The sequence below is a fragment of the Hyla sarda genome, unplaced genomic scaffold (genome assembly GCF_029499605.1).
Source record: "Hyla sarda isolate aHylSar1 unplaced genomic scaffold, aHylSar1.hap1 scaffold_1055, whole genome shotgun sequence".
Taxonomy (NCBI): domain Eukaryota; kingdom Metazoa; phylum Chordata; class Amphibia; order Anura; family Hylidae; genus Hyla; species Hyla sarda.
The window spans coordinates 60,085-79,733 of NW_026607674.1; the positions used below are offsets into that span (position 1 = coordinate 60,085).

The following is a 19,649-nucleotide window of genomic DNA, read 5'->3' on the forward strand; positions in this document are numbered from 1 at the left end:
CCCCCCAGCCCAGAGTGTGCATGGAAAATTGTCTGGCAGCCTCCCTGACAGCAAGCAGTGATAGTGCCCATGAAGGGGACCTTGTTGGGCCCGCCCCTTTCACGGTTATCGCTTCTCGGCCTTTTGGCTAAGATCAAGTGTAGTATCTGTTCTTATCAGTTTAATATCTGATACGTCCCCTATCTGGGGACCATATATTAAATGGATTTTTGAGAACGGGGGCCGATTTCGAAGCTTGCTTCCGTCGCCCTATGCATTGACCCGATATGGCAGTATCTTCGGGTACAGTGCACCACCCCCTTACAGGGTTAAAAAGAAAGATTCCTACTTTCATTGCTACCTGCTTGCTGGCTAGCCAGCTAGCCAGCCCTGTGGGCCTTGCTGCTGCTGCAGCCAAAAAACAAAAGGTGGTGCTGCTGCTGCTTCTGCTGCTTCTGCTTCTGCTTGTGTCTGGCCCCTGTTGGAGCGTCCAGGCACAGGACTTCTGCTGCTGCTGACTAAATGGCCTCCTTAATTGGATCATTTGAGTAGCCAGCACACCTGTGCAGGTAGGGCATGACATGATAGGCAGCTGCCTTGATAGCGGGTGGGTGCTGAATGTTCCTAATTGACAAAATAAGATTAATGCTTATGAAGAAATATAAAATCTCATCCCTTCCCCAATATCGCGCCACACCCCTACCCCTTAATTCCCTGGTTGAACTTGATGGACATATGTCTTTTTTCGACCGTACTAACTATGTAACTATGTAACATAACATGGGGGGGGGGGTCTCTTGGCTGTTCACACAGGTGTGTCATTGCTGTACATTGACCATGCATTGCTTCTGTGGTATTGCAAAGGCAAAGACAAATGCTTCCAGCCATCCATTGCACTAATGGATTGGTCATCAGCTGGCTGTCTATGTCCCGCATCAATATAGACCAAAGTACAGAGGGTTAGGCTATGCTATTGTGCACCTACCTGATGCATCAGAAGGTGCGAGGCCCTTGCTAAATTCTGTGCACAGACTTTGAGATCTATGCTTTAGACTGTATCTAAACCTGCTCCAACATGGACTGACATTCTGGCCTACTTTCAGCCGATGCGACTTGTCTGTCGCTGAACAGTCGCTTTTTATGTATTCAGCACCTATGTATAATGTTGTAAAAATGCTCTAGAAGCTAAAGTCGCAGAAATGTCACACATATTTGGCCTGCAACTTTCTGTGCGACAAATTCAGACAGGAAAAATCAGTATAAATCCTTAGAAAATTATCCCCCAGTGTCTCCATCTGCTGGCGGTATTGAATAAGCATTGCTGCACTGATGGGGTATGCATTAGACGAAAAAAAAGAAGAAAAAGAAGAATAATACGCCCAGAAAAGAGGCGAAAAGGAGAAAAACGTAAAAAAACGTGAAAAAAAAGTAAGAGGAAGAGAAGGGAAAAAAAGGTGGAAATGGGTTTAAAAGTGATTTCGGCGGAGAAATATATATATATATATATATATATATATATATGCGCACACACACACATAGATATAAACGTATTCTCCGTTGAGATATTGCAGCCGCTGCTGTGTCCAGGCCCAGGAGCCTTAGCACTGTGCTGTGATGTCACTCAATACCACTGACATCACTAGGTGTAAACAACATCTCTCCTTTGCTGTGTATGTGACTATGGAGCTGTTTGGTGATGTCGTCTATTACGGCCTTCATAGAAGCAACAGGAGATTGTTGCATCCATCTTGAACCCTCAGAACTACAGTGCTATGATGTCACTCACTTCCACAGGCCTTGCAGAGTGTAAACAACAACAACCCAGCTTTGTTGTGTATGTAACCATAGGGATTTGTGATGTCACCTAGAACCTTCACAGCAGCGACAGCTTTATGAGGAGCATCAGCACTGCTCTGCCTGAGCAGAACCATCACCGCCATAGGTTGTCAAATAACCCGGATTTAACCCACACAGGTAAGTCCAATGGGGTGCAGGCATGTCCTCTATGCTTACAGCTTCCCGTGGGTGTTGGTTTGATACCGTTTGGGGACAGCCAAGGAGGCATCTGCAGGCAACAAAGGTAGGTGTGTGCTTGTGTGTGTGTTTCCTATGCAGATCCTAAGCCCAGTGTCACATGCAAGTAGGAGGAGTAAGAAGGGTTCCTGGCAAATCCGGGTTATGGATTGCATTTAAAAAGGCCCCGTGGGAGTGCAATGGGCCCCTGTCTTGCTGCTTAGCAATAATGGTATGGGTTTAGGTTCTGCTGTGTGTACTGGTGGTTGACTGCCCCCCAGCCCAGAGTGTGCATGGAAAATTGTCTGGCAGCCTCCCTGACAGCAAGCAGTGATAGTGCCCATGAAGGGGACCTTGTTGGGCCCGCCCCTTTCACGGTTATCGCTTCTCGGCCTTTTGGCTAAGATCAAGTGTAGTATCTGTTCTTATCAGTTTAATATCTGATACGTCCCCTATCTGGGGACCATATATTAAATGGATTTTTGAGAACGGGGGCCGATTTCGAAGCTTGCTTCCGTCGCCCTATGCATTGACCCGATATGGCAGTATCTTCGGGTACAGTGCACCACCCCCTTACAGGGTTAAAAAGAAAGATTCCTACTTTCATTGCTACCTGCTTGCTGGCTAGCCAGCTAGCCAGCCCTGTGGGCCTTGCTGCTGCTGCAGCCAAAAAACAAAAGGTGGTGCTGCTTCTGCTGCTTCTGCTTCTGCTTGTGTCTGGCCCCTGTTGGAGCGTCCAGGCACAGGACTTCTGCTGCTGCTGACTAAATGGCCTCCTTAATTGGATCATTTGAGTAGCCAGCACACCTGTGCAGGTAGGGCATGACATGATAGGCAGCTGCCTTGATAGCGGGTGGGTGCTGAATGTTCCTAATTGACAAAATAAGATTAATGCTTATGAAGAAATATAAAATCTCATCCCTTCCCCAATATCGCGCCACACCCCTACCCCTTAATTCCCTGGTTGAACTTGATGGACATATGTCTTTTTTCGACCGTACTAACTATGTAACTATGTAACATAACATGGGGGGGGGGGGTCTCCTGGCTGTTCACACAGGTGTGTCATTGCTGTACATTGACCATGCATTGCTTCTGTGGTATTGCAAAGGCAAAGACAAATGCTTCCAGCCATCCATTGCACTAATGGATTGGTCATCAGCTGGCTGTCTATGTCCCGCATCAATATAGACCAAAGTACAGAGGGTTAGGCTATGCTATTGTGCACCTACCTGATGCATCAGAAGGTGCGAGGCCCTTGCTAAATTCTGTGCACAGACTTTGAGATCTATGCTTTAGACTGTATCTAAACCTGCTCCAACATGGACTGACATTCTGGCCTACTTTCAGCCGATGCGACTTGTCTGTCGCTGAACAGTCGCTTTTTATGTATTCAGCACCTATGTATAATGTTGTAAAAATGCTCTAGAAGCTAAAGTCGCAGAAATGTCACACATATTTGGCCTGCAACTTTCTGTGCGACAAATTCAGACAGGAAAAATCAGTATAAATCCTTAGAAAATTATCCCCCAGTGTCTCCATCTGCTGGCGGTATTGAATAAGCATTGCTGCACTGATGGGGTATGCATTAGACGAAAAAAAAGAAGAAAAAGAAGAATAATACGCCCAGAAAAGAGGCGAAAAGGAGAAAAACGTAAAAAAACGTGAAAAAAAAGTAAGAGGAAGAGAAGGGAAAAAAAGGTGGAAATGGGTTTAAAAGTGATTTCGGCGGAGAAATATATATATATATATATATATATATATATATATATATATATATATATATATATATATGCGCACACACACACATAGATATAAACGTATTCTCCGTTGAGATATTGCAGCCGCTGCTGTGTCCAGGCCCAGGAGCCTTAGCACTGTGCTGTGATGTCACTCAATACCACTGACATCACTAGGTGTAAACAACATCTCTCCTTTGCTGTGTATGTGACTATGGAGCTGTTTGGTGATGTCGTCTATTACGGCCTTCATAGAAGCAACAGGAGATTGTTGCATCCATCTTGAACCCTCAGAACTACAGTGCTATGATGTCACTCACTTCCACAGGCCTTGCAGAGTGTAAACAACAACAACCCAGCTTTGTTGTGTATGTAACCATAGGGATTTGTGATGTCACCTAGAACCTTCACAGCAGCGACAGCTTTATGAGGAGCATCAGCACTGCTCTGCCTGAGCAGAACCATCACCGCCATAGGTTGTCAAATAACCCGGATTTAACCCACACAGGTAAGTCCAATGGGGTGCAGGCATGTCCTCTATGCTTACAGCTTCCCGTGGGTGTTGGTTTGATACCGTTTGGGGACAGCCAAGGAGGCATCTGCAGGCAACAAAGGTAGGTGTGTGCTTGTGTGTGTGTTTCCTATGCAGATCCTAAGCCCAGTGTCACATGCAAGTAGGAGGAGTAAGAAGGGTTCCTGGCAAATCCGGGTTATGGATTGCATTTAAAAAGGCCCCGTGGGAGTGCAATGGGCCCCTGTCTTGCTGCTTAGCAATAATGGTATGGGTTTAGGTTCTGCTGTGTGTACTGGTGGTTGACTGCCCCCCAGCCCAGAGTGTGCATGGAAAATTGTCTGGCAGCCTCCCTGACAGCAAGCAGTGATAGTGCCCATGAAGGGGACCTTGTTGGGCCCGCCCCTTTCACGGTTATCGCTTCTCGGCCTTTTGGCTAAGATCAAGTGTAGTATCTGTTCTTATCAGTTTAATATCTGATACGTCCCCTATCTGGGGACCATATATTAAATGGATTTTTGAGAACGGGGGCCGATTTCGAAGCTTGCTTCCGTCGCCCTATGCATTGACCCGATATGGCAGTATCTTCGGGTACAGTGCACCACCCCCTTACAGGGTTAAAAAGAAAGATTCCTACTTTCATTGCTACCTGCTTGCTGGCTAGCCAGCTAGCCAGCCCTGTGGGCCTTGCTGCTGCTGCAGCCAAAAAACAAAAGGTGGTGCTGCTGCTGCTTCTGCTGCTTCTGCTTCTGCTTGTGTCTGGCCCCTGTTGGAGCGTCCAGGCACAGGACTTCTGCTGCTGCTGACTAAATGGCCTCCTTAATTGGATCATTTGAGTAGCCAGCACACCTGTGCAGGTAGGGCATGACATGATAGGCAGCTGCCTTGATAGCGGGTGGGTGCTGAATGTTCCTAATTGACAAAATAAGATTAATGCTTATGAAGAAATATAAAATCTCATCCCTTCCCCAATATCGCGCCACACCCCTACCCCTTAATTCCCTGGTTGAACTTGATGGACATATGTCTTTTTTCGACCGTACTAACTATGTAACTATGTAACATAACATGGGGGGGGGGGTCTCCTGGCTGTTCACACAGGTGTGTCATTGCTGTACATTGACCATGCATTGCTTCTGTGGTATTGCAAAGGCAAAGACAAATGCTTCCAGCCATCCATTGCACTAATGGATTGGTCATCAGCTGGCTGTCTATGTCCCGCATCAATATAGACCAAAGTACAGAGGGTTAGGCTATGCTATTGTGCACCTACCTGGTGCATCAGAAGGTGCGAGGCCCTTGCTAAATTCTGTGCACAGACTTTGAGATCTATGCTTTAGACTGTATCTAAACCTGCTCCAACATGGACTGACATTCTGGCCTACTTTCAGCCGATGCGACTTGTCTGTCGCTGAACAGTCGCTTTTTATGTATTCAGCACCTATGTATAATGTTGTAAAAATGCTCTAGAAGCTAAAGTCGCAGAAATGTCACACATATTTGGCCTGCAACTTTCTGTGCGACAAATTCAGACAGGAAAAATCAGTATAAATCCTTAGAAAATTATCCCCCAGTGTCTCCATCTGCTGGCGCTATTGAATAAGCATTGCTGCACTGATGGGGTATGCATTAGACGAAAAAAAAGAAGAAAAAGAAGAATAATACGCCCAGAAAAGAGGCGAAAAGGAGAAAAACGTAAAAAAACGTGAAAAAAAAGTAAGAGGAAGAGAAGGGAAAAAAAGGTGGAAATGGGTTTAAAAGTGATTTCGGCGGAGAAATATATATATATATATATATATATATATATATATATATATATATATATATATATATATGCGCACACACACACATAGATATAAACGTATTCTCCGTTGAGATATTGCAGCCGCTGCTGTGTCCAGGCCCAGGAGCCTTAGCACTGTGCTGTGATGTCACTCAATACCACTGACATCACTAGGTGTAAACAACATCTCTCCTTTGCTGTGTATGTGACTATGGAGCTGTTTGGTGATGTCGTCTATTACGGCCTTCATAGAAGCAACAGGAGATTGTTGCATCCATCTTGAACCCTCAGAACTACAGTGCTATGATGTCACTCACTTCCACAGGCCTTGCAGAGTGTAAACAACAACAACCCAGCTTTGTTGTGTATGTAACCATAGGGATTTGTGATGTCACCTAGAACCTTCACAGCAGCGACAGCTTTATGAGGAGCATCAGCACTGCTCTGCCTGAGCAGAACCATCACCGCCATAGGTTGTCAAATAACCCGGATTTAACCCACACAGGTAAGTCCAATGGGGTGCAGGCATGTCCTCTATGCTTACAGCTTCCCGTGGGTGTTGGTTTGATACCGTTTGGGGACAGCCAAGGAGGCATCTGCAGGCAACAAAGGTAGGTGTGTGCTTGTGTGTGTGTTTCCTATGCAGATCCTAAGCCCAGTGTCACATGCAAGTAGGAGGAGTAAGAAGGGTTCCTGGCAAATCCGGGTTATGGATTGCATTTAAAAAGGCCCCGTGGGAGTGCAATGGGCCCCTGTCTTGCTGCTTAGCAATAATGGTATGGGTTTAGGTTCTGCTGTGTGTACTGGTGGTTGACTGCCCCCCAGCCCAGAGTGTGCATGGAAAATTGTCTGGCAGCCTCCCTGACAGCAAGCAGTGATAGTGCCCATGAAGGGGACCTTGTTGGGCCCGCCCCTTTCACGGTTATCGCTTCTCGGCCTTTTGGCTAAGATCAAGTGTAGTATCTGTTCTTATCAGTTTAATATCTGATACGTCCCCTATCTGGGGACCATATATTAAATGGATTTTTGAGAACGGGGGCCGATTTCGAAGCTTGCTTCCGTCGCCCTATGCATTGACCCGATATGGCAGTATCTTCGGGTACAGTGCACCACCCCCTTACAGGGTTAAAAAGAAAGATTCCTACTTTCATTGCTACCTGCTTGCTGGCTAGCCAGCTAGCCAGCCCTGTGGGCCTTGCTGCTGCTGCAGCCAAAAAACAAAAGGTGGTGCTGCTGCTGCTTCTGCTGCTTCTGCTTCTGCTTGTGTCTGGCCCCTGTTGGAGCGTCCAGGCACAGGACTTCTGCTGCTGCTGACTAAATGGCCTCCTTAATTGGATCATTTGAGTAGCCAGCACACCTGTGCAGGTAGGGCATGACATGATAGGCAGCTGCCTTGATAGCGGGTGGGTGCTGAATGTTCCTAATTGACAAAATAAGATTAATGCTTATGAAGAAATATAAAATCTCATCCCTTCCCCAATATCGCGCCACACCCCTACCCCTTAATTCCCTGGTTGAACTTGATGGACATATGTCTTTTTTCGACCGTACTAACTATGTAACTATGTAACATAACATGGGGGGGGGGGTCTCCTGGCTGTTCACACAGGTGTGTCATTGCTGTACATTGACCATGCATTGCTTCTGTGGTATTGCAAAGGCAAAGACAAATTGCTTCCAGCCATCCATTGCACTAATGGATTGGTCATCAGCTGGCTGTCTATGTCCCGCATCAATATAGACCAAAGTACAGAGGGTTAGGCTATGCTATTGTGCACCTACCTGGTGCATCAGAAGGTGCGAGGCCCTTGCTAAATTCTGTGCACAGACTTTGAGATCTATGCTTTAGACTGTATCTAAACCTGCTCCAACATGGACTGACATTCTGGCCTACTTTCAGCCGATGCGACTTGTCTGTCGCTGAACAGTCGCTTTTTATGTATTCAGCACCTATGTATAATGTTGTAAAAATGCTCTAGAAGCTAAAGTCGCAGAAATGTCACACATATTTGGCCTGCAACTTTCTGTGCGACAAATTCAGACAGGAAAAATCAGTATAAATCCTTAGAAAATTATCCCCCAGTGTCTCCATCTGCTGGCGCTATTGAATAAGCATTGCTGCACTGATGGGGTATGCATTAGACGAAAAAAAAGAAGAAAAAGAAGAATAATACGCCCAGAAAAGAGGCGAAAAGGAGAAAAACGTAAAAAAACGTGAAAAAAAAGTAAGAGGAAGAGAAGGGAAAAAAAGGTGGAAATGGGTTTAAAAGTGATTTCGGCGGAGAAATATATATATATATATATATATATATATATATATATATATATATAGCGCACACACACACATAGATATAAACGTATTCTCCGTTGAGATATTGCAGCCGCTGCTGTGTCCAGGCCCAGGAGCCTTAGCACTGTGCTGTGATGTCACTCAATACCACTGACATCACTAGGTGTAAACAACATCTCTCCTTTGCTGTGTATGTGACTATGGAGCTGTTTGGTGATGTCGTCTATTACGGCCTTCATAGAAGCAACAGGAGATTGTTGCATCCATCTTGAACCCTCAGAACTACAGTGCTATGATGTCACTCACTTCCACAGGCCTTGCAGAGTGTAAACAACAACAACCCAGCTTTGTTGTGTATGTAACCATAGGGATTTGTGATGTCACCTAGAACCTTCACAGCAGCGACAGCTTTATGAGGAGCATCAGCACTGCTCTGCCTGAGCAGAACCATCACCGCCATAGGTTGTCAAATAACCCGGATTTAACCCACACAGGTAAGTCCAATGGGGTGCAGGCATGTCCTCTATGCTTACAGCTTCCCGTGGGTGTTGGTTTGATACCGTTTGGGGACAGCCAAGGAGGCATCTGCAGGCAACAAAGGTAGGTGTGTGCTTGTGTGTGTGTTTCCTATGCAGATCCTAAGCCCAGTGTCACATGCAAGTAGGAGGAGTAAGAAGGGTTCCTGGCAAATCCGGGTTATGGATTGCATTTAAAAAGGCCCCGTGGGAGTGCAATGGGCCCCTGTCTTGCTGCTTAGCAATAATGGTATGGGTTTAGGTTCTGCTGTGTGTACTGGTGGTTGACTGCCCCCCAGCCCAGAGTGTGCATGGAAAATTGTCTGGCAGCCTCCCTGACAGCAAGCAGTGATAGTGCCCATGAAGGGGACCTTGTTGGGCCCGCCCCTTTCACGGTTATCGCTTCTCGGCCTTTTGGCTAAGATCAAGTGTAGTATCTGTTCTTATCAGTTTAATATCTGATACGTCCCCTATCTGGGGACCATATATTAAATGGATTTTTGAGAACGGGGGCCGATTTCGAAGCTTGCTTCCGTCGCCCTATGCATTGACCCGATATGGCAGTATCTTCGGGTACAGTGCACCACCCCCTTACAGGGTTAAAAAGAAAGATTCCTACTTTCATTGCTACCTGCTTGCTGGCTAGCCAGCTAGCCAGCCCTGTGGGCCTTGCTGCTGCTGCAGCCAAAAAACAAAAGGTGGTGCTGCTGCTGCTTCTGCTGCTTCTGCTTCTGCTTGTGTCTGGCCCCTGTTGGAGCGTCCAGGCACAGGACTTCTGCTGCTGCTGACTAAATGGCCTCCTTAATTGGATCATTTGAGTAGCCAGCACACCTGTGCAGGTAGGGCATGACATGATAGGCAGCTGCCTTGATAGCGGGTGGGTGCTGAATGTTCCTAATTGACAAAATAAGATTAATGCTTATGAAGAAATATAAAATCTCATCCCTTCCCCAATATCGCGCCACACCCCTACCCCTTAATTCCCTGGTTGAACTTGATGGACATATGTCTTTTTTCGACCGTACTAACTATGTAACTATGTAACATAACATGGGGGGGGGGGTCTCCTGGCTGTTCACACAGGTGTGTCATTGCTGTACATTGACCATGCATTGCTTCTGTGGTATTGCAAAGGCAAAGACAAATGCTTCCAGCCATCCATTGCACTAATGGATTGGTCATCAGCTGGCTGTCTATGTCCCGCATCAATATAGACCAAAGTACAGAGGGTTAGGCTATGCTATTGTGCACCTACCTGATGCATCAGAAGGTGCGAGGCCCTTGCTAAATTCTGTGCACAGACTTTGAGATCTATGCTTTAGACTGTATCTAAACCTGCTCCAACATGGACTGACATTCTGGCCTACTTTCAGCCGATGCGACTTGTCTGTCGCTGAACAGTCGCTTTTTATGTATTCAGCACCTATGTATAATGTTGTAAAAATGCTCTAGAAGCTAAAGTCGCAGAAATGTCACACATATTTGGCCTGCAACTTTCTGTGCGACAAATTCAGACAGGAAAAATCAGTATAAATCCTTAGAAAATTATCCCCCAGTGTCTCCATCTGCTGGCGGTATTGAATAAGCATTGCTGCACTGATGGGGTATGCATTAGACGAAAAAAAAGAAGAAAAAGAAGAATAATACGCCCAGAAAAGAGGCGAAAAGGAGAAAAACGTAAAAAAACGTGAAAAAAAAGTAAGAGGAAGAGAAGGGAAAAAAAGGTGGAAATGGGTTTAAAAGTGATTTCGGCGGAGAAATATATATATATATATATATATATATATATATATATATATATATGCGCACACACACACATAGATATAAACGTATTCTCCGTTGAGATATTGCAGCCGCTGCTGTGTCCAGGCCCAGGAGCCTTAGCACTGTGCTGTGATGTCACTCAATACCACTGACATCACTAGGTGTAAACAACATCTCTCCTTTGCTGTGTATGTGACTATGGAGCTGTTTGGTGATGTCGTCTATTACGGCCTTCATAGAAGCAACAGGAGATTGTTGCATCCATCTTGAACCCTCAGAACTACAGTGCTATGATGTCACTCACTTCCACAGGCCTTGCAGAGTGTAAACAACAACAACCCAGCTTTGTTGTGTATGTAACCATAGGGATTTGTGATGTCACCTAGAACCTTCACAGCAGCGACAGCTTTATGAGGAGCATCAGCACTGCTCTGCCTGAGCAGAACCATCACCGCCATAGGTTGTCAAATAACCCGGATTTAACCCACACAGGTAAGTCCAATGGGGTGCAGGCATGTCCTCTATGCTTACAGCTTCCCGTGGGTGTTGGTTTGATACCGTTTGGGGACAGCCAAGGAGGCATCTGCAGGCAACAAAGGTAGGTGTGTGCTTGTGTGTGTGTTTCCTATGCAGATCCTAAGCCCAGTGTCACATGCAAGTAGGAGGAGTAAGAAGGGTTCCTGGCAAATCCGGGTTATGGATTGCATTTAAAAAGGCCCCGTGGGAGTGCAATGGGCCCCTGTCTTGCTGCTTAGCAATAATGGTATGGGTTTAGGTTCTGCTGTGTGTACTGGTGGTTGACTGCCCCCCAGCCCAGAGTGTGCATGGAAAATTGTCTGGCAGCCTCCCTGACAGCAAGCAGTGATAGTGCCCATGAAGGGGACCTTGTTGGGCCCGCCCCTTTCACGGTTATCGCTTCTCGGCCTTTTGGCTAAGATCAAGTGTAGTATCTGTTCTTATCAGTTTAATATCTGATACGTCCCCTATCTGGGGACCATATATTAAATGGATTTTTGAGAACGGGGGCCGATTTCGAAGCTTGCTTCCGTCGCCCTATGCATTGACCCGATATGGCAGTATCTTCGGGTACAGTGCACCACCCCCTTACAGGGTTAAAAAGAAAGATTCCTACTTTCATTGCTACCTGCTTGCTGGCTAGCCAGCTAGCCAGCCCTGTGGGCCTTGCTGCTGCTGCAGCCAAAAAACAAAAGGTGGTGCTGCTGCTGCTTCTGCTGCTTCTGCTTCTGCTTGTGTCTGGCCCCTGTTGGAGCGTCCAGGCACAGGACTTCTGCTGCTGCTGACTAAATGGCCTCCTTAATTGGATCATTTGAGTAGCCAGCACACCTGTGCAGGTAGGGCATGACATGATAGGCAGCTGCCTTGATAGCGGGTGGGTGCTGAATGTTCCTAATTGACAAAATAAGATTAATGCTTATGAAGAAATATAAAATCTCATCCCTTCCCCAATATCGCGCCACACCCCTACCCCTTAATTCCCTGGTTGAACTTGATGGACATATGTCTTTTTTCGACCGTACTAACTATGTAACTATGTAACATAACATGGGGGGGGGGGTCTCCTGGCTGTTCACACAGGTGTGTCATTGCTGTACATTGACCATGCATTGCTTCTGTGGTATTGCAAAGGCAAAGACAAATGCTTCCAGCCATCCATTGCACTAATGGATTGGTCATCAGCTGGCTGTCTATGTCCCGCATCAATATAGACCAAAGTACAGAGGGTTAGGCTATGCTATTGTGCACCTACCTGATGCATCAGAAGGTGCAAGGCCCTTGCTAAATTCTGTGCACAGACTTTGAGATCTATGCTTTAGACTGTATCTAAACCTGCTCCAACATGGACTGACATTCTGGCCTACTTTCAGCCGATGCGACTTGTCTGTCGCTGAACAGTCGCTTTTTATGTATTCAGCACCTATGTATAATGTTGTAAAAATGCTCTAGAAGCTAAAGTCGCAGAAATGTCACACATATTTGGCCTGCAACTTTCTGTGCGACAAATTCAGACAGGAAAAATCAGTATAAATCCTTAGAAAATTATCCCCCAGTGTCTCCATCTGCTGGCGGTATTGAATAAGCATTGCTGCACTGATGGGGTATGCATTAGACGAAAAAAAAGAAGAAAAAGAAGAATAATACGCCCAGAAAAGAGGCGAAAAGGAGAAAAACGTAAAAAAACGTGAAAAAAAAGTAAGAGGAAGAGAAGGGAAAAAAAGGTGGAAATGGGTTTAAAAGTGATTTCGGCGGAGAAATATATATATATATATATATATATATATATATATATATATATATGCGCACACACACACATAGATATAAACGTATTCTCCGTTGAGATATTGCAGCCGCTGCTGTGTCCAGGCCCAGGAGCCTTAGCACTGTGCTGTGATGTCACTCAATACCACTGACATCACTAGGTGTAAACAACATCTCTCCTTTGCTGTGTATGTGACTATGGAGCTGTTTGGTGATGTCGTCTATTACGGCCTTCATAGAAGCAACAGGAGATTGTTGCATCCATCTTGAACCCTCAGAACTACAGTGCTATGATGTCACTCACTTCCACAGGCCTTGCAGAGTGTAAACAACAACAACCCAGCTTTGTTGTGTATGTAACCATAGGGATTTGTGATGTCACCTAGAACCTTCACAGCAGCGACAGCTTTATGAGGAGCATCAGCACTGCTCTGCCTGAGCAGAACCATCACCGCCATAGGTTGTCAAATAACCCGGATTTAACCCACACAGGTAAGTCCAATGGGGTGCAGGCATGTCCTCTATGCTTACAGCTTCCCGTGGGTGTTGGTTTGATACCGTTTGGGGACAGCCAAGGAGGCATCTGCAGGCAACAAAGGTAGGTGTGTGCTTGTGTGTGTGTTTCCTATGCAGATCCTAAGCCCAGTGTCACATGCAAGTAGGAGGAGTAAGAAGGGTTCCTGGCAAATCCGGGTTATGGATTGCATTTAAAAAGGCCCCGTGGGAGTGCAATGGGCCCCTGTCTTGCTGCTTAGCAATAATGGTATGGGTTTAGGTTCTGCTGTGTGTACTGGTGGTTGACTGCCCCCCAGCCCAGAGTGTGCATGGAAAATTGTCTGGCAGCCTCCCTGACAGCAAGCAGTGATAGTGCCCATGAAGGGGACCTTGTTGGGCCCGCCCCTTTCACGGTTATCGCTTCTCGGCCTTTTGGCTAAGATCAAGTGTAGTATCTGTTCTTATCAGTTTAATATCTGATACGTCCCCTATCTGGGGACCATATATTAAATGGATTTTTGAGAACGGGGGCCGATTTCGAAGCTTGCTTCCGTCGCCCTATGCATTGACCCGATATGGCAGTATCTTCGGGTACAGTGCACCACCCCCTTACAGGGTTAAAAAGAAAGATTCCTACTTTCATTGCTACCTGCTTGCTGGCTAGCCAGCTAGCCAGCCCTGTGGGCCTTGCTGCTGCTGCAGCCAAAAAACAAAAGGTGGTGCTGCTGCTGCTTCTGCTGCTTCTGCTTCTGCTTGTGTCTGGCCCCTGTTGGAGCGTCCAGGCACAGGACTTCTGCTGCTGCTGACTAAATGGCCTCCTTAATTGGATCATTTGAGTAGCCAGCACACCTGTGCAGGTAGGGCATGACATGATAGGCAGCTGCCTTGATAGCGGGTGGGTGCTGAATGTTCCTAATTGACAAAATAAGATTAATGCTTATGAAGAAATATAAAATCTCATCCCTTCCCCAATATCGCGCCACACCCCTACCCCTTAATTCCCTGGTTGAACTTGATGGACATATGTCTTTTTTCGACCGTACTAACTATGTAACTATGTAACATAACATGGGGGGGGGGGGGTCTCCTGGCTGTTCACACAGGTGTGTCATTGCTGTACATTGACCATGCATTGCTTCTGTGGTATTGCAAAGGCAAAGACAAATGCTTCCAGCCATCCATTGCACTAATGGATTGGTCATCAGCTGGCTGTCTATGTCCCGCATCAATATAGACCAAAGTACAGAGGGTTAGGCTATGCTATTGTGCACCTACCTGATGCATCAGAAGGTGCGAGGCCCTTGCTAAATTCTGTGCACAGACTTTGAGATCTATGCTTTAGACTGTATCTAAACCTGCTCCAACATGGACTGACATTCTGGCCTACTTTCAGCCGATGCGACTTGTCTGTCGCTGAACAGTCGCTTTTTATGTATTCAGCACCTATGTATAATGTTGTAAAAATGCTCTAGAAGCTAAAGTCGCAGAAATGTCACACATATTTGGCCTGCAACTTTCTGTGCGACAAATTCAGACAGGAAAAATCAGTATAAATCCTTAGAAAATTATCCCCCAGTGTCTCCATCTGCTGGCGGTATTGAATAAGCATTGCTGCACTGATGGGGTATGCATTAGACGAAAAAAAAGAAGAAAAAGAAGAATAATACGCCCAGAAAAGAGGCGAAAAGGAGAAAAACGTAAAAAAACGTGAAAAAAAAGTAAGAGGAAGAGAAGGGAAAAAAAGGTGGAAATGGGTTTAAAAGTGATTTCGGCGGAGAAATATATATATATATATATATATATATATATATATATATATGCGCACACACACACATAGATATAAACGTATTCTCCGTTGAGATATTGCAGCCGCTGCTGTGTCCAGGCCCAGGAGCCTTAGCACTGTGCTGTGATGTCACTCAATACCACTGACATCACTAGGTGTAAACAACATCTCTCCTTTGCTGTGTATGTGACTATGGAGCTGTTTGGTGATGTCGTCTATTACGGCCTTCATAGAAGCAACAGGAGATTGTTGCATCCATCTTGAACCCTCAGAACTACAGTGCTATGATGTCACTCACTTCCACAGGCCTTGCAGAGTGTAAACAACAACAACCCAGCTTTGTTGTGTATGTAACCATAGGGATTTGTGATGTCACCTAGGACCTTCACAGCAGCGACAGCTTTATGAGGAGCATCAGCACTGCTCTGCCTGAGCAGAACCATCACCGCCATAGGTTGTCAAATAACCCGGATTTAACCCACACAGGTAAGTCCAATGGGGTGCAGGCATGTCCTCTATGCTTACAGCTTCCCGTGGGTGTTGGTTTGATACCGTTTGGGGACAGCCAAGGAGGCATCTGCAGGCAACAAAGGTAGGTGTGTGCTTGTGTGTGTGTTTCCTATGCAGATCCTAAGCCCAGTGTCACATGCAAGTAGGAGGAGTAAGAAGGGTTCCTGGCAAATCCGGGTTATGGATTGCATTTAAAAAGGCCCCGTGGGAGTGCAATGGGCCCCTGTCTTGCTGCTTAGCAATAATGGTATGGGTTTAGGTTCTGCTGTGTGTACTGGTGGTTGACTGCCCCCCAGCCCAGAGTGTGCATGGAAAATTGTCTGGCAGCCTCCCTGACAGCAAGCAGTGATAGTGCCCATGAAGGGGACCTTGTTGGGCCCGCCCCTTTCACGGTTATCGCTTCTCGGCCTTTTGGCTAAGATCAAGTGTAGTATCTGTTCTTATCAGTTTAATATCTGATACGTCCCCTATCTGGGGACCATATATTAAATGGATTTTTGAGAACGGGGGCCGATTTCGAAGCTTGCTTCCGTCGCCCTATGCATTGACCCGATATGGCAGTATCTTCGGGTACAGTGCACCACCCCCTTACAGGGTTAAAAAGAAAGATTCCTACTTTCATTGCTACCTGCTTGCTGGCTAGCCAGCTAGCCAGCCCTGTGGGCCTTGCTGCTGCTGCAGCCAAAAAACAAAAGGTGGTGCTGCTGCTGCTTCTGCTGCTTCTGCTTCTGCTGCTTCTGCTTCTGCTTGTGTCTGGCCCCTGTTGGAGCGTCCAGGCACAGGACTTCTGCTGCTGCTGACTAAATGGCCTCCTTAATTGGATCATTTGAGTAGCCAGCACACCTGTGCAGGTAGGGCATGACATGATAGGCAGCTGCCTTGATAGCGGGTGGGTGCTGAATGTTCCTAATTGACAAAATAAGATTAATGCTTATGAAGAAATATAAAATCTCATCCCTTCCCCAATATCGCGCCACACCCCTACCCCTTAATTCCCTGGTTGAACTTGATGGACATATGTCTTTTTTCGACCGTACTAACTATGTAACTATGTAACATAACATGGGGGGGGGGGGGTCTCCTGGCTGTTCACACAGGTGTGTCATTGCTGTACATTGACCATGCATTGCTTCTGTGGTATTGCAAAGGCAAAGACAAATGCTTCCAGCCATCCATTGCACTAATGGATTGGTCATCAGCTGGCTGTCTATGTCCCGCATCAATATAGACCAAAGTACAGAGGGTTAGGCTATGCTATTGTGCACCTACCTGATGCATCAGAAGGTGCGAGGCCCTTGCTAAATTCTGTGCACAGACTTTGAGATCTATGCTTTAGACTGTATCTAAACCTGCTCCAACATGGACTGACATTCTGGCCTACTTTCAGCCGATGCGACTTGTCTGTCGCTGAACAGTCGCTTTTTATGTATTCAGCACCTATGTATAATGTTGTAAAAATGCTCTAGAAGCTAAAGTCGCAGAAATGTCACACATATTTGGCCTGCAACTTTCTGTGCGACAAATTCAGACAGGAAAAATCAGTATAAATCCTTAGAAAATTATCCCCCAGTGTCTCCATCTGCTGGCGGTATTGAATAAGCATTGCTGCACTGATGGGGTATGCATTAGACGGAAAAAAAGAAGAAAAAGAAGAATAATACGCCCAGAAAAGAGGCGAAAAGGAGAAAAACGTAAAAAAACGTGAAAAAAAAGTAAGAGGAAGAGAAGGGAAAAAAAGGTGGAAATGGGTTTAAAAGTGATTTCGGCGGAGAAATATATATATATATATATATATATATATATATATATATATATATGCGCACACACACACATAGATATAAACGTATTCTCCGTTGAGATATTGCAGCCGCTGCTGTGTCCAGGCCCAGGAGCCTTAGCACTGTGCTGTGATGTCACTCAATACCACTGACATCACTAGGTGTAAACAACATCTCTCCTTTGCTGTGTATGTGACTATGGAGCTGTTTGGTGATGTCGTCTATTACGGCCTTCATAGAAGCAACAGGAGATTGTTGCATCCATCTTGAACCCTCAGAACTACAGTGCTATGATGTCACTCACTTCCACAGGCCTTGCAGAGTGTAAACAACAACAACCCAGCTTTGTTGTGTATGTAACCATAGGGATTTGTGATGTCACCTAGAACCTTCACAGCAGCGACAGCTTTATGAGGAGCATCAGCACTGCTCTGCCTGAGCAGAACCATCACCGCCATAGGTTGTCAAATAACCCGGATTTAACCCACACAGGTAAGTCCAATGGGGTGCAGGCATGTCCTCTATGCTTACAGCTTCCCGTGGGTGTTGGTTTGATACCGTTTGGGGACAGCCAAGGAGGCATCTGCAGGCAACAAAGGTAGGTGTGTGCTTGTGTGTGTGTTTCCTATGCAGATCCTAAGCCCAGTGTCACATGCAAGTAGGAGGAGTAAGAAGGGTTCCTGGCAAATCCGGGTTATGGATTGCATTTAAAAAGGCCCCGTGGGAGTGCAATGGGCCCCTGTCTTGCTGCTTAGCAATAATGGTATGGGTTTAGGTTCTGCTGTGTGTACTGGTGGTTGACTGCCCCCCAGCCCAGAGTGTGCATGGAAAATTGTCTGGCAGCCTCCCTGACAGCAAGCAGTGATAGTGCCCATGAAGGGGACCTTGTTGGGCCCGCCCCTTTCACGGTTATCGCTTCTCGGCCTTTTGGCTAAGATCAAGTGTAGTATCTGTTCTTATCAGTTTAATATCTGATACGTCCCCTATCTGGGGACCATATATTAAATGGATTTTTGAGAACGGGGGCCGATTTCGAAGCTTGCTTCCGTCGCCCTATGCATTGACCCGATATGGCAGTATCTTCGGGTACAGTGCACCACCCCCTTACAGGGTTAAAAAGAAAGATTCCTACTTTCATTGCTACCTGCTTGCTGGCTAGCCAGCTAGCCAGCCCTGTGGGCCTTGCTGCTGCTGCAGCCAAAAAACAAAAGGTGGTGCTGCTGCTGCTTCTGCTGCTTCTGCTTCTGCTTGTGTCTGGCCCCTGTTGGAGCGTCCAGGCACAGGACTTCTGCTGCTGCTGACTAAATGGCCTCCTTAATTGGATCATTTGAGTAGCCAGCACACCTGTGCAGGTAGGGCATGACATGATAGGCAGCTGCCTTGATAGCGGGTGGGTGCTGAATGTTCCTAATTGACAAAATAAGATTAATGCTTATGAAGAAATATAAAATCTCATCCCTTCCCCAATATCGCGCCACACCCCTACCCCTTAATTCCCTGGTTGAACTTGATGGACATATGTCTTTTTTCGACCGTACTAACTATGTAACTATGTAACATAACATGGGGGGGGGGGGGTCTCCTGGCTGTTCACACAGGTGTGTCATTGCTGTACATTGACCATGCATTGCTTCTGTGGTATTGCAAAGGCAAAGACAAATGCTTCCAGACATCCATTGCACTAATGGATTGGTCATCAGCTGGCTGTCTATGTCCCGCATCAATATAGACCAAAGTACAGAGGGTTAGGCTATGCTATTGTGCACCTACCTGATGCATCAGAAGGTGCGAGGCCCTTGCTAAATTCTGTGCACAGACTTTGAGATCTATGCTTTAGACTGTATCTAAACCTGCTCCAACATGGACTGACATTCTGGCCTACTTTCAGCCGATGCGACTTGTCTGTCGCTGAACAGTCGCTTTTTATGTATTCAGCACCTATGTATAATGTTGTAAAAATGCTCTAGAAGCTAAAGTCGCAGAAATGTCACACATATTTGGCCTGCAACTTTCTGTGCGACAAATTCAGACAGGAAAAATCAGTATAAATCCTTAGAAAATTATCCCCCAGTGTCTCCATCTGCTGGCGGTATTGAATAAGCATTGCTGCACTGATGGGGTATGCATTAGACGAAAAAAAAGAAGAAAAAGAAGAATAATACGCCCAGAAAAGAGGCGAAAAGGAGAAAAACGTAAAAAAACGTGAAAA

At 46.1% G+C, this 19,649-nt stretch overlaps 9 non-coding genes across 9 annotated transcripts; all 9 read left to right on the plus strand.

The window, feature by feature from the left end:
• Positions 1-107: 107 nt before the first annotated feature.
• Positions 108-298, plus strand: LOC130299485 (U2 spliceosomal RNA). The gene has a single exon (XR_008850601.1). It is a non-coding gene; the product is annotated as a U2 spliceosomal RNA (small nuclear RNA).
• A 2,074-nt stretch (positions 299-2,372) lies between these two features.
• On the plus strand, positions 2,373-2,563 carry LOC130299487 (U2 spliceosomal RNA). The gene has a single exon (XR_008850603.1). It is a non-coding gene; the product is annotated as a U2 spliceosomal RNA (small nuclear RNA).
• Positions 2,564-4,658: 2,095 nt separating this feature from the next.
• On the plus strand, positions 4,659-4,849 carry LOC130299488 (U2 spliceosomal RNA). The gene has a single exon (XR_008850604.1). It is a non-coding gene; the product is annotated as a U2 spliceosomal RNA (small nuclear RNA).
• A 2,100-nt stretch (positions 4,850-6,949) lies between these two features.
• On the plus strand, positions 6,950-7,140 carry LOC130299489 (U2 spliceosomal RNA). The gene has a single exon (XR_008850605.1). It is a non-coding gene; the product is annotated as a U2 spliceosomal RNA (small nuclear RNA).
• A 2,088-nt stretch (positions 7,141-9,228) lies between these two features.
• LOC130299490 (U2 spliceosomal RNA) lies at positions 9,229-9,419 on the plus strand. Its single transcript, XR_008850606.1, has one exon. It is a non-coding gene; the product is annotated as a U2 spliceosomal RNA (small nuclear RNA).
• Positions 9,420-11,505: 2,086 nt separating this feature from the next.
• LOC130299491 (U2 spliceosomal RNA) lies at positions 11,506-11,696 on the plus strand. Its single transcript, XR_008850607.1, has one exon. It is a non-coding gene; the product is annotated as a U2 spliceosomal RNA (small nuclear RNA).
• Positions 11,697-13,782: 2,086 nt separating this feature from the next.
• Positions 13,783-13,973, plus strand: LOC130299492 (U2 spliceosomal RNA). The gene has a single exon (XR_008850608.1). It is a non-coding gene; the product is annotated as a U2 spliceosomal RNA (small nuclear RNA).
• A 2,084-nt stretch (positions 13,974-16,057) lies between these two features.
• On the plus strand, positions 16,058-16,248 carry LOC130299493 (U2 spliceosomal RNA). Its single transcript, XR_008850609.1, has one exon. It is a non-coding gene; the product is annotated as a U2 spliceosomal RNA (small nuclear RNA).
• Positions 16,249-18,351: 2,103 nt separating this feature from the next.
• On the plus strand, positions 18,352-18,542 carry LOC130299494 (U2 spliceosomal RNA). The gene has a single exon (XR_008850610.1). It is a non-coding gene; the product is annotated as a U2 spliceosomal RNA (small nuclear RNA).
• Positions 18,543-19,649: the final 1,107 nt, after the last annotated feature.